This window comes from Balaenoptera ricei, assembly GCF_028023285.1.
Source record: "Balaenoptera ricei isolate mBalRic1 chromosome 7 unlocalized genomic scaffold, mBalRic1.hap2 SUPER_6_unloc_1, whole genome shotgun sequence".
NCBI lineage: Eukaryota > Metazoa > Chordata > Mammalia > Artiodactyla > Balaenopteridae > Balaenoptera > Balaenoptera ricei.
This window is the reverse complement of record NW_026777444.1, coordinates 320737-345585: the sequence shown is the minus strand read 5'-3', so window position 1 is coordinate 345585 and position 24849 is coordinate 320737. Positions and strand designations below refer to the sequence as shown.

Sequence of the window (24849 nt, the reverse complement as noted above, 5' to 3'; positions counted from 1 at the left end):
GCTCCGCGGACTTTTTTTCAAACTCCCATCAATGAGTCTTCGAGGAGGAGCGGGAGGCGGTGGCGGCGGCGGCGGCGGACGCGAAGGAAGGCGAGGAGGAGCCGGAGGAGCGGGAGGAAGGAGCGCGGGCCGCGCGGCGCGCCGGGGCCTCGGGGAGCTGCCCGCTCGCCGGCGGTAGGGTGGCCCGGCCCCCGCCCGCCTCTCGGTCCCCTCCCCTGCCTGGCCCGCCCCGCCCCGGCCGGACTGAGTCCCGGCACACGGCAGCCCGCGGCGGCTCGCCGCGCCAGCCAAGTTGGGATGGGGGCCCGCAGGCACCGCTCGGCGCCCCGGAGGCCACCTGCGTGCTAGAGGCAAACTTTTGTCTCCCTCGGTAAAGTGGCTTTGGCCTTCTTTTGCTTGCTTTTCGTCGCGAAGTGCCCCCTACTCCGGCCGACCCCGGGCCGAGGGGATGCTGCGCCGTCTCGGAGGGTCCCTCGGCCGGGTACCCGCGCCACGGCACGGGGATCCGGGCACCGGGCTAGCGGGCGGCCCGGGTCCGGGTTCGGGCCAAGCCGGGCGGGGACGTAAGGGGGGTCCGGGGACTAGGAACTCGTGGCCGGGGGGCGATTTTGCATCCCCCTTCCCACCTGGGGGAAAGAGTCAGTCTTCTTGGGGTGCGCAGCCAGCCGGCCTCCACGCCGTCTCCACCTCGCGCGAGCCCTGGGCTGTTTTCTCGGGAGGTGGGGGTAGCGCCGGAGGCTGGGATGCTGCGACGCTCCAGAGGTGGGCGGTGGGAGTGTGTCTCCGGGGAGTGTGCCGGGGGTGGAGGAGCTGCAGCCAGCCGCTGCGAACTTCTAACTGCACTTCTCCGCGCAGCCCGTCCCGAGCCCTGCCTTTCTTTCTTTCTCGCTCCTTCCTCCCCCTCGTCAGGCCCTGTTGCCCCCTCCCCCTCGGTCAGGCTCTTCCCTCCGGCCTCCCTCCTCGCTTCTCTCCTCCGCCTCTATTGCCCTCCGCCCCAAGAGCCGCTTGACTTCCCGGAGGGATCCGCGCGTAATCCCTCGCCCTTTCCTCGGGTCCCCCCCACCCCGCACTTTCTTCCCCGCCCCCACTCATCGTTTCCCCCCCCCCCCCCCCGGCAATCTCTCAACAAGTATATTTGCAGAGGAATTTGAAAAATCCACTACTGCAACTTGATCTGTGTGTGACGGATGGGGAGAGGCGCGGGGAGAGTTGGGCGCCAATCCTATTAAGGGTTTAGAAAGGGGAGCGTTTTCCCCGGACCGGGACGGGGGGGCGTGTAGAGGGGGGAGGAGGAAGGGGGCGCGTGCTTGTGTGTGTGAGTGTGAGCGCGCCTGCCGCGCCGGGGAGCTGGAAGTCCACCCATCTCGGCGTCGTTTCAGCCCAGCAGTAATTGCTGTCACTTCCTAGGAAACCCGACTTTTACTGCGCGGGGAACTCGGGATGGAGCCCGTGCGCTTCACCCCGGGTGACCGGCCGCAGGGACGCTCGTAGGCTTTGGGTCTCCCCCAGGGGGCCTTCCTCCACTCGCCTCTCTTTTGTGTCATTTTGATGTGGCTTTCCGAGTTGATCCCGGCTGGAAAAGTAGACCTTTCCTTGGAGTCTGGTGCCGGGCCCCGGGGGTCCTTCCTGCGCTCTTCTGCCCTCCGGCCCTCGCATCCCGGGCGGTGCTCGGCCTGCGGCGCGGACTTTGCAGCCCAGTGGCCGCGGCCGCGTCCTGGGCCCCCGCGCCGCCGCCCCCGCCGGGCGTGTGAAGGTTTAATCCCGACAGCTCCAGATAAAGGAGCAGTTGTAAAACGCTCATGTGCTGTTTGCTGACGAGGCTCAGGGGGATGTTGGAGAATTTGAAAGTAAACGTTTCCCTCGCAAGCGGCATAAAATAGTGTTTAAGCAAATATTGTATTGGCGTGCTCAGGGGGCTCGGTGCCAGAAAGGAAAGTAAATAAACGGTGAAATCCAAAATGTACAGCCGTGGAAAGCCACGGAATAGGCGGGCTCGCCACCGGTGCCCCCGTGAGACCTGTTTGCTCTCGTCACCTTGCCTGCGAGACCCCTCCCCGCCCATTTCCTTCTTCCCTCGCCTGGGGGTTTCCTTCCCTCGCCTGGGGGTTTCCTTCCCTCGGTGGCTTCCCTGTGTGGGCGCCTGGGAGCGGCTTTGCACTTGGCTGTGCCGGGAAAGAAGTCATTGTGTGGCTCCCTGGGCTGGTCTCCCCAGGGCCGGGGAGGGCGCCCTGACTATGCCTGGCTGCTTTGAGTTTTGGTGCCCTTTAGGCTCTCCCCAACTTCTGGTCCGCCCTGGGGCAGGAATTCTAGACTATAGCCTCTAGGCCACTGCAGACACATCCCTGCGGAACCTCCCTGGTCCCTTTCTTCCTTCGTCTTTCTTGCTTTCGTTTTCCCAGACTTAGTGCTTCCCTCTTACAGCTGAGGGTTACAGGAAATCATGGAGATGTTCTCCCCCAGATTTTAGGTCCCACTCAAACCTAGACGCATGGAGAGTTGTCACTTGTCAGAGCGCTTCAGAGTTAGTTCAAGTTTGTGATATTTAGGGTGGTTTGTATTTGCCCTTTGCTGGGAGAAATACGCTCATTTCATGAGGTTAGTTAGTGATTCTAGGGGGATTTAAACTAAGGCACTGGAGGTGAGGAGCCCACTCGGCCAGGAAATAGCCCTCAGGTGACCCGGCTGTCTCTTGGTTTGGCATCTGAGTGACAGATTATAGTCAGAGCAGTCTGTTTTCAAAGTCAGTGGGCCAGGATACCAGTGGGAGGGAGAGAAACATTTCCAAAGCAGGGCTGGGCTCACCGGAACAAGGCAGGACTGGCTGTTAGGGATGGTTTTTTATCTTCCGTGGGGATTGTTTGGAGGAGAATTTGCACAGGGTTCAGACTACTTCAGCAGGGCCTCCCAGGCTGCTTCCAAACTCACACTGACCCTGCCCGCGGCCTTGGAGGGGACTCTTGGCTTGGCCCACTTTGAAGGGTGTGTGGGGTTAGAGAGGCCCTTCTGGCCGGGCGGCCTTAGAAAGGCGGGCCCATCCATGTTCTCAGGGATGCTCCAGCCCACCTGTGGGGGGGGGGGACACTGAACAGAGAGAATCCTTTGAGTTGCCTGGTTGGAAGAGGGGGCCGCAGGGCTGCTGGTCAGCGACTCCTTGCCCGGCTGCGGGGGCCCTGTGGGCTGTGTACTGTAGCTGGCTTGTTTGCACTGCAGACTGAAAGATACACAAATACTTCATGCTTTGTGTACTCCCACACGTGCCCTGTACACAGTGCAGCCCCTAGGGCTGGATTAGCCAACCCCGGGATTCAGCAGGCCGACTGACAAAATTGAATATTTGCCTAATAAACACCCTTCTTCCAGCAGGGCCTCTCTTGACCACCCGGGGAAGGGCGGGGGGACCGTCACCCCACAGATGCCAGCGATTCCCTCTAACTGGGACCAGGAGGTTGTCATGCACACTTTGAAAGGCTTTGTGACCCCTCCACACCCAGCTGGCTTGTTCAAGCGCAAAACCCAAGTCCCACATCCTTGTGGACTCAAGGGGTAGGGCAGCCTGCCTTTTCCTTGGGCAAGTGTGTGTTCAGCCGGGTTTCCTTTCATCTGAATGACGCTCGCTTCTGCTGGTGACTCTGGCTCCGGGGAGGTGGAGCCACCTGCTCTGCTTCTTTAGGATGGGGTAGGGTTCTACCTGTGCCTGGGCCTGTTTCCCGGTACTCGGGGACAGCCAGGCCAGGCCAGGTGGACCTAGCTGTGGACCACTGCAGCTGTACCTGCTGGGCCCTTTGAAATGGAACCCTGGGGAAGCAGCTCCCCACCCCCCTTCTTCTTTTCAGTAAGTGTCAGAGGCTCGCACACGTGAAACACGTGAAGAATGCCAAAGAGAGAAACTGTATTCTCAGATTCCAGAAAGTACAGAGAGGCCGCATAGGTGATTGTACTGGCCACCAGAATAGGCAGCAATTTCAGTGAACAAGGCTCGCTGGCTTCTAAAGAAGGCTCCCGGGAAGGGAGGCTTCTTTGTAATTGTGGCCTCAGACTTGTTTAAAAGACGGTTTGGGAAGGGGTCCTGTTTGTTGTTAGGCAGTGTCTTCTGGTAAAGAGCAACAGCTTCATGGGTTTTAAATAAATACTTGCCACCAGATTCAATACTGTTACGTATTCCCAAATGAATTTGAGTGTTTGCTGTGGACCGTAAAGGATTTAAAAAAAAAATCATTGATCATTGTTGTTAGATTTTTAGGGTGACCAAAACATCCTTAACCTACAAAACTATGTTTAAACCCCTGGGAAAATGCACCAGTGATACCAGCAGACTTTCTGCATGTTTAGTATATTATTTTACCCAATTCCTTCATCAACAAAAGCACCCTCAATATAGTGGTTTGTGTTCTGATTCTGGCTTCTTAAAAAAAACACACATGGGGGAAAATAACTCACTTAAGATGTGACCAAAGAGTTCATATTAAACTGTTTCTGAGATTTTTGGTTTCAAGTGAAAAAGTTAATGTGGTTTTATGTGTGTGTGTATGTGTGTCGTTTAAAAAAAAAAAAAGGTTGCTGGGAAGTGTGTTTTAACTGTGAGTGCCCTGTTTCAGGCATTAGCATAAGAAAAAAGTTTTAGTGCATTTCCTATTGTCTTGAATGAAGAGTTTCAGCAAAGGGAGGGAAAGCCGCAAAAGGGTGATGGTCCATTGAGATTCTTGGGCAGCCCGGGCTCGTCATCTGCCCCTGAAATCTGTGATCGGATAGCACTTTTATCTCACTTTTCCATTCTCCGGCCTTTTTCACACGTTCACTTTTTGTCAAGGTTTATTGATTATGTTTTCTTCTCTGCCAATCTGTGGAAAATTTAATGAACCAAACACAGCAGTGAAATAAAGGGGGCTTTTTATTCATTAGCAAGGGATTGATTTCCCCCCTCGGGCCGAGGGCCCCTGGCCTCCAGCAAGTGAGGGAGGGGGTGGGGGGGAGGCGGGTGGCCCTGCTCCGGGCTGCGGCGGGGCCTCCCCGCAGACCAGCACCGGCCCAGCCCTGGACTCTCGGCCCCAGTGAACTTAGAAGCTCCTTCCTGATGGGTGCTCCGGGCCGGCCCCAGCCGCTGCCCAGACGCCCGCCTCGACCTCGGGGGCCGGGCTTCTCCGCGATCGGGGCTCCCTGGGCTTCCGGGCGGGTGGAGGCGGGGGATACTTGTCTTCCCCACCCTGACAAACCTCTCGACTGAGTGCCTGGGCCTTCCCGGGGACACAGTTAAGTATGGCCCTTCCTCCAGCCCCGACTCTCAGACCTGTAATTAAGCAAAGCCCCTGGTGTGATTATGCTTTGCTGACTCGGCTGGCTTTGGAGCCGCTTCCCTCCACGGAACAGGGTGAACTTCAGCTTTTTGCAGAGGCTTCCTGGGCAGACTGCACATCTGTCTGTCTGTCTGTCTGCCCTACTCCCCCATCTCCCGTCTTCTCTGCCCGCTTTGTTTCCTTCCCTTCTTTCTTTCCCCCTTTCTTCTCTCTCGCGCCCGCTCTGCCCCTCCCCTCCCCGCCCTGGGTCTTCCTTCTCTCCTCCCTCCTGTCTTTTCTTTCTTTCCCTCCCTCTCCTCCCCGCCCATCTCCTCTTTCCTTGGGCATCTTTTTATTTCGCTCCCCCGCCTCCCCCTCCTTCCTCTCCCCGCCCCCCTCCAATTTCTGCCCCGCGGAGGGCTGGCCGGGAGGCCTCCGGGACGCGGCTTGCCCAGGCCGTGGGGACCGTGGCCGCGTCCGGGGATCCCTCTGCTCTCCGAGAGCCCGCGCGCCGGCCGCGCCGCGTCCCTCCCACCTGCCCGCCCGCCCGGTTTGTGGCGCCCGAACAATGGCCACATTGTCCCGGCCGCGCACCGGCCGCCCCGGCGAGTGGCGGCAGGCGGGACCCTGCTCGTGGCGGTTCGGGAAGAAAGCCAGCGGCCCAGATCCAGATCGGCCGCCTTTGTCGCCGGGTGGGAGACCGCAGCGCCCGGGGGAGCCGGCGCCCACCTGGAGAAGGCGCTTCTCGAAAGGGCGCCCTCCCTGCCCACGGCCGCTGGTCCTCCCTGCCCCTTCCCAGTGGCTCCCCTCCCCCTTCTCCGAGAAGGGATTCATTCGACTTTAGGTGACAGTTTGCAGAGTGAATTGAGAGCATTTCGCTAGAGCCAGGAGAAAAGGGGCCACGTTACCAAACTTTTGGCGGCCTCCGAAACTTTTTCCGTAAGGCATCTGCGCGGGTGCCGAAGGCCCCCTTTTGCCCTGACCCGCACCTTCCCCACCGAGGCAGGAAAGGAATGGTGGTCTCTCAGAACAGTATCCCCCCCCACCCCAACCCATTCGCCTTGACCTGTAGGGATTCAAGACCTCTTAGCGCTTAGAAAAAGAAGGATCGTTGAATGCTTAGGATGTTAAAAGAGCATCCGTCCCTGCGTCCAAGCAGACGCTTAGCAATGCTCCTTTGTGTGGTGGACAATGCAATAAGTCAGCCCTACTTTTGAGCCACATTTATAAGGAACTGTAAGGGCCGCTCAAGTACACTTGTGCTAAGTTGAATTGATTGAAATTTAATGGCGGTTAGTGGCGATGAATGGTAATGATTTCCCAGCGTATCTTTGGCATACTTGACATTAATAACAGTGTGTGTGTGTACCCGCACCGGGAGCCTGCCACACACGTGAGGCGGTAGCATTATTCATTTCCGGAGATGCCAGTCCTTTGCCTCCTTCCTCTCCTGAAATCCTTTTCCTTCTCACCATAATTCAGTTAGTTGTTCAGATGATTTTTTAAAAAACAGCAAAGGAAAAGAAGGAAAGAGAAAAATCTTTCTCCATTGAGTTCGTACATCATTTCAACATAATTTTGTGCTCATGATTTTTTTTCAATTCCTACGTAAATCAGCTTCTCATATACCAAATATGATGAATTTGTTTTAGCTGCCATCATGAATTAATGTTATGCAAATAGAAGCTTTGCAGGTGAAATGATTTACTTAATAATTTCAACTTCTAATATTTAAACTCATTCATTATGTTGGGAGTTAAAAAAAAAAACAAGTCCATATTTTTAAACCTGCGTTGGGGGAGATTGCTATGCAAGTATTTGCAGTGTAGGCAGGCCTTGAAGGCCAGAAAATAGCTCTTCATGTGTTGATTCTTTCTTGGATAACCTATAGTTCACCACGCGGTGGCTTAAGAAGCAGGGGCTAGAAGTCTTAACAAGTGCCGTCTGTGGGTGGGACAACACAGAGGCATTGAAATAAATCCAAGGTGACCATCACGGTGATATACCCCCGGGACTGAACATGCTCTGCTCTGGGAACTAAGAAGGGCTTCGCTTTTGAACTCGTCTTGACTGAGCCGGGTGGTGAAGGGTGAAGGGGCTCTGATGCCCCCTGCCCTCATCTTTGTCATTTGCTGGTTGAGACCATCTTAAGAGCAAGTCTTTAATGCCTGCCCATGAAGGTAGCAGTGATATAAAAAGTTGGGCAGAGGACTGCCACCCCCGCCCCCAAATGCTAGGAAGACTTCCTTATGTGTGTCATCTTTTCAGGATGCTTTCTTCTGGAAAAAGTTGAGGAAGAGAGTAAAAGGGATGGATAAATGCCCCGTGATGAGTAAGGAGCCCAGACCCTTGGGGTTACATCTGGGAGAGTGACACCCATCACTCAAGAGCTGGGTGACCCTGTGCCAGTCGCTTGGCCTCTCTGTGGAGGGGGAGGAAGCTAGGCAGATGTGAGCTCTCAGATCCTGCAGCTTCACCAGCCTGGGAGCCAGCACAGCCGGCCTCTCGCAGCTGTCTTTAAGAATCAGACCTCAGGCAGGGTGGGGAGACCAGGGTCTGGACAAAGTCGGGGGTCTGGGTCTTTGCCTCTGCTTCTGGGGAGAGTGAAGTGAGGCCCTCTCAAGGAAGCTGCCCCCGCTTCCCATCTCCCCCTGCCTGTCACTCTGCCTAGTCAGCTGCAGTGCTCGGGGCACCTCCGGGATGTGGTCACAGGGTGAGCGGGGATAGAGTGGACTAGGGGACATTGGTGTGGGTGGGGGAAGCACTCGGCAATGCCTTTTCAGACCCTCCTGAAATGTGTCTCGGATCTCTGACGATAAGGGTCGAGTTTTGACTTGCTGTCTCCAAAAATTGAGGTCATCGTGATCGGATGATGGGTTGAAGGTTCATCACTCAGCCGTTTCTGCAGACGGCAGTGGGTTGTGTGGGGTTGATACATTGTGTGTCCAGGCAGCGACAGCGTATTTAGGGCTGGCCCTCACCGTCTGCGGAGATCAAGGTGAGGGGACGTCGCTGGGCTCGCTGGCTGAGGGCGCCTCGTTTCTGTAGGGGAAGAAGGAGTCTGACTCAGCAGTTACTCAGTCAGGAGCTGTCAGGTGTGCTGACGGTAGGATGGAGCAGGATGGCAGGGTTTGAATGTAACTCAGGTGTCTTCGTCTTTAGAAGATGTCACACACGTAATGTCCTATGTTACTCACAGGCATGATGTAGTATGTTAGGCTGCTCTTCCGGTTAAGTGTGAATGTGGTGTGTGTGATATCTCTGTTTATGCTGATACACGTATATACCAGGAAGTTTTTTAACTACCAGGTCTCTTTATGAATTAGATATTTTTCTTCTCCTAAGATGCACTTAAACAAAAAGAGAAATAGCATAAGAGAGTGAAGTCAGCACTGGAAATGAGCTATAGAGGCAAATCTAAGAAAGCCTCCAGCGGGCTTCCAGCCAGGGATTCAGATGGAAAGCTGGGGAAATATGCAGGTTCTCGGGCCCCCATGGAGACCCTATTGAATGTGAATTCCTATGGAGGGGACCCTGAGATCTGCCTTTTATCAAGACTTTTTAGGGCGGGGTGATGGGAATTTAGTGATTTCTTTCTGTGACGTCCTTCACTTCCTCTGTGATTTTTGCATTAACAAAGGGAGAACGTTTGCTTCTTTAAGCCTGGATGGATAACTCAGGATTTAGACTTTCCAGCTATTTGCTGCACTGGAGGTTGGGGCACACAAACTAGCTGAGAACTGAGCTGCTTCTCCTCCAGAACAGCACAGAGAAGTGGGCTCTCTTTCTGAGACTGTCAGGTGGCTGCGGCAGTCCCCTGGTTTGCTGTTGAAAGATCCCTGAAGACCCCAGGAGAAACCACAGAGCAGCGAGCTTGTTAAATCAGCACCTTCGTTTCTGTGCCGTGGGTTCTTGGCCGGAGGGTCCCTAGGATTGCTCCTTTGTTTTCTCCTGTATAAGAAACTACCTGTGCATCATGATGGCTGTCTCACTGCTTCAGTGGCCAGAAGTCAGTCCCTGTTTGGGTCCAGGTCTGTGTTGCCGAGTTTGAGCAGATCTTTGGGAAGTGTGACCTCCCACTGAGGTTTGACCGAAGGGCTTGCCTGTGCTGTCTTTATGGTTCCCTGGGAAGGACAGAAAGGCTGAGTGAGGAGCTGGTGCAGGCTGGCATGCCCTCCCAGCCGTGGTGGCCTCAGGCCTGGAGCTGCAGGACGTCCGCCTTGAGGAGCAGGGACTGGTGGAGTGGCCTGGCCTCTCTGCCCAGGTCCACCGTGAGGGAAGCTCGTGGCTGAGGTGGTCCGCGGCGCTGGCTGGCATCTCGCCCCCAGCTCACAGCATCCGCTGCCTGCATCCTAGCTTTGGCGTCAGCATATTTCAAGAACATCCCGTCTCCTCACTAGGACTTGAGTCTCCTTCAGAGGGAGAAGGCAAGAGAGATTCCAGAAGGAGTCTCTGACGAGTACAGGGCAGCTGGGTCATCAGGGAGGGCGCGGCTTCTCAGCTTAGAGTGGGCGTCCTGACAGCTGCCTTCCAGGTGTGTCTTAGTGTGAGATGGGGCTCTGAGTGGGAGCCTGGCATCGCCCTCGCTCAAGGGCAGGGTCCCGGGGATGGTGGCCTTTCCTGTCCCTGAGGTCCAGCTGGCCTTGGAGACTTGGGCTCTTGGGTGTCTCTGGCTCTGACGATGTGGACCAACTTTGGGGAGCATTGCGATGTGTACTGTCCTGGCCTGCACACTGTTGGCTTTCTGTTAATATTTCAAGTGCATGTGGGCAAGGACTTAAAGAGGGACTGGAAAAGGACCACTTCCGTACATTTGAAGCTGGACCTTGTGGACTCACCCCGTCCACTCTGCCCTGGGTTCCGACTGCGGCCGCTTGGAGACATCAGGCTGATGGGGAAGTGCGGTCTTCCTTCCACGTTAGCTCAGTTCCTCTGCTCGGTCTAGACCCCCAAGGGCAGATTGAGGGCACGCTGCCCGGCGGCACCCCGGCACTAGGAGCCCAGTGGGAAGTGCGATGAAGGCTGGTGGCATTTCCATCTCCCCTGAATCTCTGGTGTCCAGCATCTGAGTGCCGCATCCGTGTCCAGATCCGGCCCTCAGTCCCGGGACCCTCGGGCCCCCAGGACCCAGCCTAGCTGTTTTACCAAGAACAGCTAAGGCCCCACGCTCTAGGGCGGTGCTCCTTCATTGACACCCCTCTTCCCATCCTCCAGGGACCCCCCTTGAGCAGGCGGTCGCTGGTGGGCAGGAAAGATGGAGGTGCCATCAGGCTGAGGGCCCCTTTGGAATCTTTTTTTAAAAAATAAATTTATTTTATTTATTTATTTATTTCTGGCTGCGTTGGGTCTTCGTTGCTGCGCGGGGCTTTCTCCAGTTGCGGCGAGCGTGGGGCTACTCTTTGTTGCGGTGTGCGAGCTTCTCACTGTGGTGGTTTCTCTTGTTGCGGAGCACGGGCTCTAGGCACACGGGCTTCAGTAGTTGTGGCACGTGGGCTCAGTAGTTGTGGCTCGCGGGATCTAGAGCGCAGCCTCGGTAATTGTGGCGCACAGGCCCAGTTGCTCCGCGGCGTGTGGGATCTTCCTGGACCAGGGCTTGAACCCGTGCCCGTGCATTGGCAGGTGGATTCCCAAGCACTGTGCCACCACGGAAGACCCTATCTCCTCAAGCATATTTTATTTTACTCTCTTTATTACATTGTTGGGCATTTAGGTTTTTTTCTAGTTTTTGTTATTGTAGATAACACTGGAATAGACATCTTTGTGTGTAAATGTTTACCTGAGATTCTAATTCCCTAGAATAGATTTTTTTTTTAAATATTTATTTTTTTATTTATTTTGGTTGCGTCGGGTCTTAGTGCGGCAGGCAGGCTCTTGGTTGCGGCATGCACGCGGGATCTAGTTCCCCGACCAGGGATGGAACCCGGGCCCCCTGCATTGGGAGTGTGGAGTCTTACCCACTGGACCACCAGGGAAGTCCCTAGAATAGATTCTTAAAAGTGGAATAACTTGGTGGAAGTATTTGGACAGCTGTTCTTGAGGCCCTCGGTAGGGTTTAGAGGATTTCCAGTAGTAGTTTTCTAGCTTTTGGGGAGAGATGTGAGATGTCAGCTTGAGGTTCTCAGAACAGCTATGTACAAATCAACGTAGAGTAATAATTAGTTGAGTGCCTTCTGCCTGCCCAGTGACTTGCAAAATACGGCCTCATTTTGCAGATGGGTGACCTGAGTCTCAGAGACATCGGATAATCCCTGCGTTTCCCTGAGCAGCGGGAGGAAGAGCCCTGGGCAGAGGCTGGTGCCCAAACCAGGACCCTCTCCCGGAGCTGGCTTCTGAGTGCCACCCTGGCCCCCCCTGTGCAAAGGCTACAGCACTGATTCTCAACCGCGGCTGTTTGTTCCCCAGGGGATATTCGCTCATGTCTGGAGTCAATCAGCTAGCACTTGCTGGTTTTGGCTGGGGGGGTGGTTGCTCCTGAGATCTAGTGGGTGGAGGCCGGAGATGCCGCTCAGCGGCCCGCAAGGCGCAGGGCCTCCCCCGCGACACAGGATGGTCCAGCCCAAATGTGCCGATGCTGCGACTGAGTGACCCTGGGTGGAGGTCGCCGGCAAGGCCTGCTGTAGGGTTTCCCTGCCTGGCTGACACAGCAGGACGCTGCGGCCGGGGCTTCGGAGCGGGCAGCCGTGCTTTTTCACACCTCACTCTCTCACCAGGCTGGAAGTCTTCAACCTTCTTTTCTGTGCCCTGAATTTGAAACAGTGCGGCAGTTGCCATCAAGAGGAATTCCTTGTGCAATCCATCAGTCAATCAGCTAGCACTTACTGGAGCGTCTGTTATGGGCCTGGCTGTGTTAAGCTCACTGCCCTAGGCTCACACCTTGCTAACTTGGTTAGGAGCTGGCGGCCATCGAAATCCCAGCCGATTTCTCCAGTGTGCATCTGTCCTCCTCCTGTATCCTCCATGTCTAGCAGGAGCCTACTTTAGGAGAGCCAGGAATTGGCTGGTGTGACCTCAAAAGGCAGTTACCTAGGAATACGAGCCCGGAGCAGATACTGCTTCAGCTGTCATCTGGGAGAACCTGTCTGCTTTCCTGGCTTCAGGCTAAGTTTCCTACTTAACAGTGAATTTTGTACCGGCTTTTCCTGGCTAGTCAGGGATCATAGAGTCCTGGGTCCTAATAGTGAAAAGCCCAGGGGTGGGGGCCATTGGCGATGGGTCATTTATTTAACCAAACAGTTGTGCCTGAGTAAGTCTGGGAAGGCTTCCTCTAAGAGGCCAGTGTCACTTGGAGGATGAAGTGTAGGGAGGGGACCCAGCAGGATACAGAGGGGCCCTTTATGAGAGCCTGGGGTGCTTTGAGGGGCAGGCTTTGTGATTCCAAGGATGGCTCCACCAACTTATTGTCAGCCGTGGTTTATCTTCATCCAGGATGTGAGGTATAAACATGCAGGGGACTCAGGTTCTTTCTGGGACTGAAACATTTGGGATCTGATGTGCAACAAAGTGATTATCACCTTTCCCTTTTCATTTTCCTCCTTTTGGGTTTGGGCCAACTTCATTTCTCAAGTTGTTTTTTTTCTTACGGTTAGGCTTTTCCCTCTTTTGTGGAAAAGAGGGAATTCCCAGCAAATATGCACATGCCTCTTCTCATCCCACCAACTCTTGCCCATCTGTAGGCAAGGGATATGGTGTCTGACCCTGCCTCCACCTATTCTTGACCTGCTCCCTAAAGATAACTCCCGCTCAGGGTCTGTTGGAGGGAGTGATGGGTGGAAAATGGATGAGAGGGCTTCCCTGGTGGCGCAGTGGTTAAAAATCCATCTGCCAATGCAGGGGACACGGGTTCGAGCCCTGGTCCAGGAAGATGCCACGTGCCGTGGAGCAACTAAGCCCGTGTGCCACAGCTACTGAGCCTGTGATCTAGAGTCTGTGAGCCACAACTGCTGAGCCCGTGTGCCGCAACTACTGAAGCCTGCGCACCTAGAGTCTGTGCTCTGCAACAAGGGAAGCCACCGCAATGAGAAGCCCGTGCACCACAACGAAGGTAGCCCCCGCTCTCTGCAACTAGAGAAAACCCACGCGCAGCAACAAAGACCCAATGCAGCCAAAAATAAATAAAATAAATTAATTAAAAACAAAAAGGGATAAGAAGATGAACCTGGTTTTCAGAACACTCTTGACTATGATCCTCAGGAACACTTGCAGTGATTTAAGAGTAGTAGTTGTCATGCATCCCACCATCCATCCACCCACCCATCCATCCATCTATCCATCCATCCATCCATCCATCCATCCATCCATCCATCCATCCACTTATCCATCCACCCACCCATCCATCCATCTATCCATCCATCCATCCATCCATCCATCCATCCATCCATCCATCCATCCATTATTTATCATCCACTCACCCATCCATCTTCCACCCATCCATCTATTGATCCATCATCACCCATCCATCCATTAGCCATCGACTGTCCATCCTTCATACATCCACCCATCCATCCATCCACCCATCCATCCATCATCTGTCCATCCATCCATCCACACATCCATCCATCTATCCATCCATCCATCCATTATTTATCATCCACTCATCCATCCATCATCTGTCCATCCTTACATCATCATCCATCCACCCATCCATTATCCATCATCCATTGATCCATTTATCATACATCTATTCATCCATTGATCCATCTATCTTCTATTCATCCATTATTCATCCAGCCATCATCTTCCACCATCCATCCATCCATCCATTTATCATACATCTGTTCATCCATTCATCCATCCATCTTCTATCCATCCATCATTCATCCATCTTCTATCCATTCATCCATCCTCTATCCATTCATTCATCCATCCGTCCATTGACAACAGGAATTTTAAAGGCCTTTGCTGCTGGTCCTTGGCATACCCTTCCTCTCCTATCCATGAAGCCGGTAACTCAAGGGTCACATCCTCCATGGAATCATTCCTGTCTCAGACCTAGGCTTCCACTTGTTCCTGGGGTTTCTCTTACTTATAACACTCATTAATACTGTCTTGCCATTGTCTTTTTATTTGTGCTTAGTAATTGTTTGTTGATCAATGGATTCTAGGAAATTTCTCAGTGGGAGAAAATGGCATTTGTTCAGTTTCCTTTGACAACTCACTGAAGAAATATGAGCCAACCAAGCAGTCTCCAGATTGGCTTCCTTGATTTGAGAGAGCAAGAGTGCTTGTTTATAAAATTAGTTTGTAATATGGCAGAGTTGTATTTTATATAATCCAAGTACGTGTTATAGTTCATTTGGGCCCCCTACGTAATCTCTGTGTACCATGTTTTTATAACCACTCTGAGGGGTTTTTGGTGGGAGACAGGGTGTTTTAGTGGTTAAGGCATTGGAAATGTGGTGAGGTAACCAGGGTTCTAGTCTGGCTTTGCCTGGAGGTTAATAGGAGACCTTGGGTGAGCCATTGTCCCCCTCTGAGCCTCTCTTGGTTTATTCCTTGTCCATCAAATGAGATGGTTGGAATAGATCATTTCAAGCAACCTTTAAGCCATGATATTTAGGGCCTAGGATCACAGTTTCTCTATTTTAGCGATTAGAGAGGGTTGAATTTGGGGTTTTTAGACTCATGGATGGTCCTATCACTGATTTGCTTGAATAAAGAAGCAGCCCTTGACCTTGACATTCCCATAGGAGGTGCTCCGTCTCTAAACGCCATGGTGGTCTCAGGTGGCAGGGCCTTAGAGACCATGCACTGTTTTAGCACCATCACCATGGGTTGTGCTAGGATAACAACCGCATGCAGTAGGAATCATCATGTGCATTTTAAAGATGCTGTGGAGGTTGCTGGTTTTACTGGACTTGCCCGAGGTCCCAAAGCAACAACAGTCAGGGTCAGTTTCCCATTCATGGGGGGCTCTGCCGTATCCTCGGAGGGCAGAGCAGGGCACAGTTTTTGTCTCCGCAGAGACCCCTCTGTCTTTTTTTTTTTTTTTTTTTAAACATCTTTATTGAAGTATAATTGCCTTACAATAGTGTGTTAGCTTCTGCTTTATAACAAAGTGAATCAGTTATACATATACAATATGTTCCCATTTCTCTTCCCTGTTGCATCTCCCTCCCTCCCACCCTCCCCATCCCACCCCTCTAGGTGGTCACAAAGCACCGAGCTGATCTCCCTGTGCTATGCGGCTGCTTCCCACTAGCTATCTATTTTACATTTGGTAGTGTATATATGTCCATGACAATCTCTTACCCTGTCACATCTCACCCCACCCCCTCCCCATATCCTCAAGTCCATTCTCTAGTAGGTCTGTGTCTTTATTCCCGTCTTGCCACTAGGTTCTTCATGGCCTTTTTTTTTTTTTTTTCCTTAGATTCCATATATATGTGTTAGCATACTGTATTTGTTTTTCTCTTTCTGACTTACTTCACTCTGTATGACAGACTCTAACTCCATCCACCTCATTACAAATACCTCCATTTCATTTCTTTTTATGGCTGAGTAATATTCCATTGTATATATGTGCCACATCTTCTTTATCCATTCATCTGTCGATGGACATTTAGGTTGCTTCCAGGTCCTGGCTATTGTAAATAGAGCTGCAATGAACATTGTGGTACATGACACTTTTTGACCTATGGTTTTCTCAGGGTATATGCCCAGTAGTGGGATTGCTGGGTCGTATGGTAGTTCTATTTGTAGTTTTTTAAGGAACCTCCATACTGTTCTCCATAGTGGCTGTATCAATTTACATTCCCACCAACAGTGCAAGAGGGTTCCCTTTCCTCCACATCCTCTCCAGCATTTATTGTTTGTAGATTTTTTGATGATGGCCATTCTGACCGGTGTGAGATGATATCTCATTGTAGTTTTGATTTGCATTTCTCTAATGATTAATGATGTTGAGCATTCTTTCATGTGTCTGTAGGCCATCTGTATATCTTCTTTGGAGAAATGTCTATTTAGGTCTTCTGCCCATTTTTGGATTGGGTTGTTCGTTGACCCCTCTGTCTTGGAGGCCCGTCCCTGGCAGTCCTGATAGTGGGAATATATGCATGGTCCTCTCATCGGTCCCGACCTGCCTCTTGCATCTCCCGAGCCAAGAGGTGGTCCTTTCTGTGGAGCCCGGCTCCCTGAGGGGGGACAGTGAGCCTCTTCCCTGGGCTAGTTTTTCCCCAGAGAGCACCCCCTTTCCGGGGCAAGTCTGGGCTCTCCACGTTCCACACGACGCAGCTTGGCGTCCCTTTGGTGCCGTGGCCAGCACTCTGGAGGGAGACCGTCCAGATGGGAGCTTGCTTCTCCAGCTGTGGCACAGCCATTGTGGGGGGACGGGTGCATCAGCCCTTAGTCTGGAAGGTTCAGGGGAGCAGGGGCTTCGGATCGGGCACGGGAGACAGACTGCGCGTCCCAGCTCTGTGGCTCTGTTTTCTCATCTGTAAAGTGAGGATATCTGTGGACCCATATCCTGGGGGTTTAATGAGGATAAAAGGGTTTATATGTATCATGTCCCTGGTACATAGCATGAAATCTTTTATTTTACTGAAACATAGTTGGTTTATGATGTTGTGTTAGTTTCAGGTGTACAGCAAAGTGACTCAGTTATACATGTATGTATGTATATCTATATTCTTTTTCAGAGTCTTCTCCATTATAGATTATTATAAGGTATTGAGTATAGTTCCCTGTGCTCTACAGTAGGGCCTTGTTGGTTATCTATTTTATATACAGTAGTGTGTATCTGTTAATCCCAAACTCCTAATTTATCCCTTCCCCCACTTTCCCCTTTGGTAACCATAAGTTTGTTTTCTATGTCTGTGAGTCTATTTCCATTTTGTAAATAAGTCCATTTGTATAATTTATTTGAGATTCCACGTATCAATATAAGTGACATCATATGGTATTTGTCTTTCTCTGTCTGACTTAACTTCACTTAGTATGATAATCTCTAGGGCCATCCATGTTGCCGCAAATGGCATTATTTCATTGTTTTTTTTTATGGCTCAGTAGCATTCCATGGTATATATGTACCACATCTTCCTTATCCATTCATCTGTCCATGGACATTTAGGTTGCTTCCAGGTCTTGGCTGTGAAATCTTGATTACTACTAAGAAGGCAGTCCAACGGGCACCATATTTTTGGCAGCTACATCCTACTAGCAACTCATTTAAGCTCCAGTCAACCCAGATCCCGGTTTTCATTTGCCCATGCTGCTAGTTTAAACCAGAGTCCCCAGCACAGTTTCTGCTAAAAGACCTCTTGACAGGGGCAGAGCCTGTGCTCACCAGCACCTGGACGCTTTTTGTGCCCTTGTTTCTGACTGGGAAAGCAATCAGTTCGTTAGCAGGGGGAGTTTCTGAGAGGTGCCCGGTTGTGCCCTGTCTCAGACCAATGAGGCACCCCCTGGACCTTACCTTCAGGCCGCCTGAGGGTGATGACGCAGCCCCACGTCTGTCCTGCCATGCTCCAGAGAGTCTTTCCAAAGCAGGGCTCTTGGCCAGATCCCTTCACAAGCCAGGCTGGTGGCCGCGCTCTTCAGCTGATGGACCTGCTCAAGGTTGCAGGTCGTTGCTGGTCAGAGAACATGCGGCTTCACGAGGCCACTGACCACTTGGCCCCCTATGGCCCCTCAGGGGTACTCTGCCCGACAGGACAGCTGGAGTGAGGCTCCCTGGCCTAAAATAGTCTTCTCCCCATTCTCACCCCAGCTCAGGGCTCCTGATGGCCCCAATATGAAAACAACAGATTTGTTCTGGATTTATCAAACATTTTGTTTTGCTTTTTGGTCTACTTAATTCTAGTCTCTGTTTTTCTGTTCCTATCCTTATCTCCCTCAGTATTTTACAGATTTGAGATTGTATGGTTTATAGCAGGGGTCCCCAACCCCTGCGCCAGAGATTGGTACCGGCCTCTTAGGAACCGGGCCGCACAGCAGGAGGTGAGCGGTAGGTGGGCGAGTGAGCGAAGCTTCATCTGTATTTACAGCCGCTCCCCATTGCTCGCACTACCACCTGAGCTCTGCCTCCTGTCAGCATTATGGTGAGTTGTATAAATATTTCATTACATATTACAGTGTAATAATAATAATAGAAATAATAGAAATAAAGTGCACAATAAATGAAATGCACTTGAATCATCCTAACCGCACCCCCCCCAACCCCGGTCCATGGAAAAATTGTCTTCCATGAAACCGGTCCCTGGAGCCAAAAAGATTGGGGAATGCTGCTTTATAGTTTTCACCCTATAATTTTTACTTAATACCTTTTGTAAGCATTTGTTGTAGGCTCTGTCAGAGTGTTTGTGCTTGATCCCCCTCTTTTGGACATAGTTATTTTTTCACTATCATAAGTAACTCTTCTAAAAACACCTTTGTATATAAATGCTCTAAGTTTCTTAGTCTACTTAACTTTCCTTTTAAAAAAACAAAACAAAAATAGATCATTTGTAAACTAATTGTGAGGAAAGATTTAAAAAGAAGGAAGTTGAAGCCACCATGACCTCAGGTTTCTGTTCCCCACATTTTCTGTGGGGACCCCCAGCACCTTGGTGGATGTTTTTCAAGACTTTTCTACTTATGTTCACTAATATTTTCTACACTCAGGGAATCACATCACACATGCTGCTTTATTGTGTTTTTTTTTTTTTAATTAATTTATTTTATTTTTGGCTGTGTTGGGTTTTTGTTGCTGCGCGTGGGCTTTCTCTAGTTGCGGCGAGCGGGGGCTACTCTTCGTTGTGGTGCACGGGCTTCTCATTGCAGTGGCTTCTCTTGTTGCAGAGCACGGGCTCTAGGCGTGTGGGCTTCAGTAGGTGTGGCACACAGGCTCAGTAGTTGTGGTTCTCAGGCTCTAGAGTGCAGGCTCAGTAGTTGTGGCGCACGGGCTTAGTTGCTCCATGGCATGTGGGATCTTCCCGGACCAGGGCTCGAACCCGTGTCCCCCGCATTGGCAGGTGGATTCTTAACCACTGCGCCACCAGGGAAGCCCCACAGATGTTGTTTTATAATCTAGTTTTTCACTCACCACCACGTTTGTGTGTATGTTTTCCTGGAGATGTAAATCTTTGACTGTAACTGATGGCAGTCTTTGGATAAATTTCTAGAGGTAGAATTCCAGATCAGAGGTGAGGTCATATTCAAACTCTTTTCTCCTGTTTTTAGGTAAGTGGTTAAAAAATGTAACTGCCCAGGGGTGGGCTCTTTTTTTTTCTTTTCTGATACTAATAAAAGTAATATATATATATATATATTTGTTATTCTGATTCAAACCTATACCAGTAAAAAAAAATCAGTTTTTTCTGATACAAACCTAATACAAATAAAAAAGCTTAAACATTCAGAAATGTATAATGTGGAGAGAGGAGGTACCCCCAAATCCTATTCCCTAGAGATAACCACCAATAATGGGTATACATGAGTTTCCAGTGTTTCTTAACTGACATAGACCAATATTTTATTGTCATTATCATTTATTTTTACACAAGTGGGATCATACTACTAGTAGTGTTCAACCACTTGCTTTCTTTTTGCTCACTTAACAATACTCCTTGGTGTTCTTCCTACATCTGTCTGTGATAGAATAACCTTACTCATTTTATTTTTCACTAATCTTTATTTACACCTATCCATTTATTGAATATTCGCATATTCACATGGTTAATAATCTCAAAAGGCATAAAGCGTTATCTATACACATATATAAAGTCTTTCTAGCTCTGCCGTAGCCCCGCCGCCCACATAGGTTTCCCAGGGCCAGTCGGTGATACTGGGTTTTGTGTGTATCCTTCCAGAAATAAGTTTTATGCAAGTCGCATGCAAATGACTAGATAATCTTTTTTCCCCTTTTTATACCTAAATGGAAGCATTGGATACGACCTGTACTGTAACCTGCCTTTTTCACTCACCACCCAATGTGAGCACGTAAAGAGCTTCCCATTCTTTAGGTTAAGGAGGTATATACCTTTTTTTAAAAAAAATCTAGTTCCTGTTGATGGACACTTGCCACTGTAAAGAGTGTTATTAATACATTGAATAACCTTATAATACGTCATTTCACACACATGAGTATATCTTTGTAGATGACTTCCTATAAATGAAATTTCTGGGCATAGAGGTGAGGGTTTTTGTAACTCAGGTAGATATTGCCAACTCACTTTCCGTAGAAGTTTACAGTCCCACCAGCAACCGATAAGAGTGCGTATTTCCCCATATCTACCCCAGTAGAATGTTACAATCAAACGTTTTGATCTTTGCCAATCTGATAGTTGGAAGAAAAGCTACATCTCAGTGGAGTTTTTTTAAAATGTAAAATTTGATTAGTTTTGACTTATGTCTGCAAACCACAATCATGATAGTGGTCATATCCATCATCCCCATAAGTTTCTTCCTGCCCCTTTGTAATCTGTCCCTCCCACCTGCTCTCCTTCCCCGGGCAACCACTGATCTGTGTTTGGTCACTATAGACCTGTTTGCCTTTTCTAGAATTAAATGGAACCATACAGGTTGTGTGCTTTTTTTTTTGGTCTGGCTCTTTCACTCAGTGCAGTTACTTTGGGATTCATCCATGTTGCACAGAGCAATGGTCCATCGTTTTTATTGCTGAGTAGTATTCCATCATATGGATGTACCCTAATTTGTTTATCCAGATGCCTGTTGACGGACATTTGGGTTGTTTCCAGTTTTGGGCTATCACACATAAGGCTGCTACGAACATTTTGTACAAGTCATTGTATGGCCATGTGCGTTCTTTTCTCTTGGGTAAATCCTGAGGGGTGGGACTTCTGGCTCAGAGGGTAGGTGTGTCTAGGTCATGAGGTAGGTATGACTGACTTTTCAAGAAACAGTAAAACTGTTTAACAAAGAGAATTGTACAATTTTATATTCCCACCAGCAGCATATGAGAATCCCAGTTTTACCACATCCTTGCCAACTCTTGAAATGGTCAATCTTTTGAATTTTAGCTATTTAAAAAAAAAATTGTTTATTTTCACTCACATATAGATAGGTCTCTTTTTTTTAACCATACTATTCACCCATTTAAAGTGTACAATTCAATGGTTTTTTGTATGTTACATTATTGTATTTTGTAATTGTAGTAAAATATATGTAATATAAAATTTGCTATTTTAACCATTTTAAGGGTACAATCCAGTGGCATTAATTACATTCACAATGTTGTGTGATCGTCACCACTATCTATTTCCAAAACTCTTTCATCACCCCAAGCAGAAACTCTGTACCCATTAGGCAGTAACTGTCCATTCTGCCCCCCCCATCCCTGTAACTTCTACTTTCTTTTTTTTTTAAATTGAAGTATAGTTGATGTACAATATTATACAAGTTACAGGGGTACAATATGGTGATTCACAATTTTTAAAGGTTATACTCCATTTATAGTTTTTATAAAATATTGGCTCTATTCCCCGTGTTGTACAATATATCCTTGAAGCTTATTTTATACCTAAGAGTTTGTACCTTTTAATCCCCTACCCCTATTCTACTTTCTGTCTCTATGAATTGCCTAGTCTAGATATTTTATATAAGCAGAATCATATAATATTTGTCCTTTTGTGTCTGGCTTCTTAAACTTAGCATAATGTTTTAAAGGTTCATCCTCATTGTAGCATGTGTCAGAACGTCATTCCTTTTTAAGGCTGAAGAGTATTCCATTGGATGTAGAGACCACATTTCGTTTATCCATTCATCTGTTGATGGGCACTTGGGCTGTTTCCAACTTTTGGCTATTCTGAATACACTGCTGTGAATATTGGTGTACAAATGAATTTTAGCTATTTTAATGGGTGTGTGGTAGTACCTCATTGTAGTTTTAATTTACATTTTCCTAATGAATGGTGTTGTGCTTTTTTAAAAAAAAATTAATTAATTAATTAATATATTTTTGGCTGCGTTGGGTCTTCGTTGCTGCATGTGGGCTTTCTTTAGTTGCGGCGAGCAGGGGCTACTCTTCGTTGCGGTGCACGGGCTTCTCACTGCGGTGGCTTCTCTTGTTGCAGAGCATGGGCTCTAGGCGTGCGGGTTCCAGTAGTTGTGGCACGAGGGCGCAGTAGCTGTGGCTCGAGGGCGCAGTAGCTGTGGCTCAAGGGCTCTAGAGCTCAGGCTCAGTAGCTGTGGCACACGAGCTTAGTTGCTACGCGGCACCTGGGATCTTCCCGGATCAGGGCTCCAACCCGTGTCCCCTGCATTGGCAAGCGGATTCTTAACCACTGCGCCACCAGGGAAGTCCTGGTGTTGTGCTTTGATGTGCTCTATTGCCATCTGCGTTTCTTCTTGGTATAGTATCTGATTTACCCTGGCAACTCCCTTGTTTTTAAACCTTGGTTTGTTTGTTTTTTAATTATTCAGTTTTGAGAGTTCCTTATATATTCTGGCTACCAAGTTTCTTAACAGTTTATATGCTTTGCAAATATATTCTCCAAGTCTGTGGCTTATCTTTTCATTCTCTTAACAATATCTTCTGTAGAGTAAAATATTTTAACTTTGATGAACTCCACTTTATAAAATTTCTTTTATAGATCATGCTTTTGGTGTCGTATCCAAAGAATCTTTGCCTAGACCGAAGCCATAAAGGTTTTCTCCTGTGTTTTCTTTTCAGAGGTATTAAAGTTTTAGGTCTGTGATCCATATTGAGTTCATATGTATACAGTACAAAGTATGGACCAAAGTTACTGATTTATTTACAGACATACCTCGTTTTACTATGCTTTGTTTTATTGCACTTCACAAATATTGTGTTTTTTACAAATTGAAGGTTTGTGGTGACCCTGCATCAAGCAAGTCTATTGGTGTCCTTTTTCCAACAGCATTTGCTCACTTTGTGTCTCTGTGTCACATTTTGGTAATTCTTGCAATATTTCAAACTTTTTCATTATTATTATATTCGTTTGATGATCTATGATCAGTGATCTGTGATGTTACTATTGCAAAAAGAATATGACCTGCTCAAGGTTCAGATGATGGCTACACTTTTTAGCAATAAAGTATTTTTTAATTAAGGTATGTATGTTTTTTTTTAGACAATGCAATTGCACACTTAATAGACTACAGGATAGTGTAGTCATAGCTTTCATATGCACTGGGAAACAGAAAATTTGTGTTGACTTGCTTTATTGTGGTGGTCTGGAACCAAACCCGCAAGAGCTCCGAGGTCGGCCTATATTTATTTATTTGCAGATGGCTATCTAATTGCTCCAGTACCATTTGTTCAAAAGATTATTCTTTCTGCACCAAGTTGCCTTTGCACCATTATAAAAAAAAATCTGTTTCCCGTATATGTGTGGGCCTATTTCTGGACTTTCTGTTTTGTTCCTTTGATCTATTTGTCTGTGTTGGCTCCGACACCATATTTTCTTGGTTACTGAGCTTTATAATAAGTCTTGAAATCAGGCAGTTTAGCCCTGCAACTTTGTTCTTCTTTTTTTAACGTTGTTTTGACTATTTTAGACCCTTTGCGTTTTCATGTGAGTTTCTCCAAAAATCCTGCTTTTCAGATTTTGATTGAGAGTATGATGAATATAGATAAATTTGGAGAAAATAACAATACTGAGTAATCTGATCCACGAACAAGGCGGGTCCCTCCATTTGTTTAGGTCTTTTTTAAATTCTGCAATGTTTTATAACTTTCAGTGTACAGGCATTGTATGTCTTTTTCAGATTTATCCTGAGATATTTTAATGCAATTTGAAACTGTTACAGTGATATTTTAAAATTTCAATTGGCTAGTATTTAGAGATATAAATGACTTGTGTGTATCGTTCTTTTATCCTCTTTTGTAGATTTTATCAGATCTTGTACATAAACGATCACATCATCTGCAAATAAACACAGTTTTATTTCTTTCTTTACGATCTGGATGCCTTTTATTTAGTTATTTTGCCCTCTTTTACTGGCTGTAGACCCTTTGGTACGGTGTTGACTAGCGGGGGTAACAGACATCCTGTCTTGTTCTTGATCTCGGATGGGATAATATGGTGAATCACATTGATTGGCTTTCAAACCAATTCTTTCAGTTTTTACTTCCTGTATTTTGAAGCTCTGTTGTTAGGTGCATACATGTTTAGGATTGTTATTTCCTCTTGATGAGCTCACTCCTTTGTTATTATGAGTGACTTTTTTTTTTTTTTTTTAATTTTGTTTTTGGCTGTGTTGGGTCTTTGTTGCTGCGTGTGGGCTTTCTCCAGTTGCAGCAAGCAGGGGCCACTCTTTGCTGCGGTGTGCAGCCTTCTCATTGTGGTGGCTTTTTTTGTTGCGGAGCACAGGCTCTAGGCATGCGGGCTTCAGTTGTTGCGGCACGTGGGCTTCAGTAGTTGTGGCGCATGGGCTTAGTTGCTCTGCGGCATGTGAGATCTTCCCGGACCAGGGACCGACCTCATGTCCCCTGTATTGGCAGGTGGATTCTTAACCCCTGTGCCACCAGTGAAGTCCTGAGTGCCTTTCTTGATCTCAGGTAATAATCTTCACTCTGGCTGTTTTTTCTTTTTTTTCAGTTTTTCTTTGCATTTGTAGTTTTCATCAAATTTGGTACATTCTTAGCCATTATTTCTTCAAATATTTCTTCTTTCTACTCTCT

General features: G+C 48.7%; 1 protein-coding gene across 1 annotated transcript in view; it reads left to right on the top strand.

The window, feature by feature from the left end:
* Nucleotides 1-299: 299 nt before the first annotated feature.
* GLI2 (GLI family zinc finger 2) overlaps nucleotides 300-24849 on the top strand; it is a 254483-nt gene continuing 229933 nt past the window's right edge. The window contains exon 1 of the mRNA XM_059912050.1: nucleotides 300-370. The gene's annotated coding sequence lies outside the window, so the exon portion shown is untranslated. The remainder of the gene's footprint in view (nucleotides 371-24849) is intronic.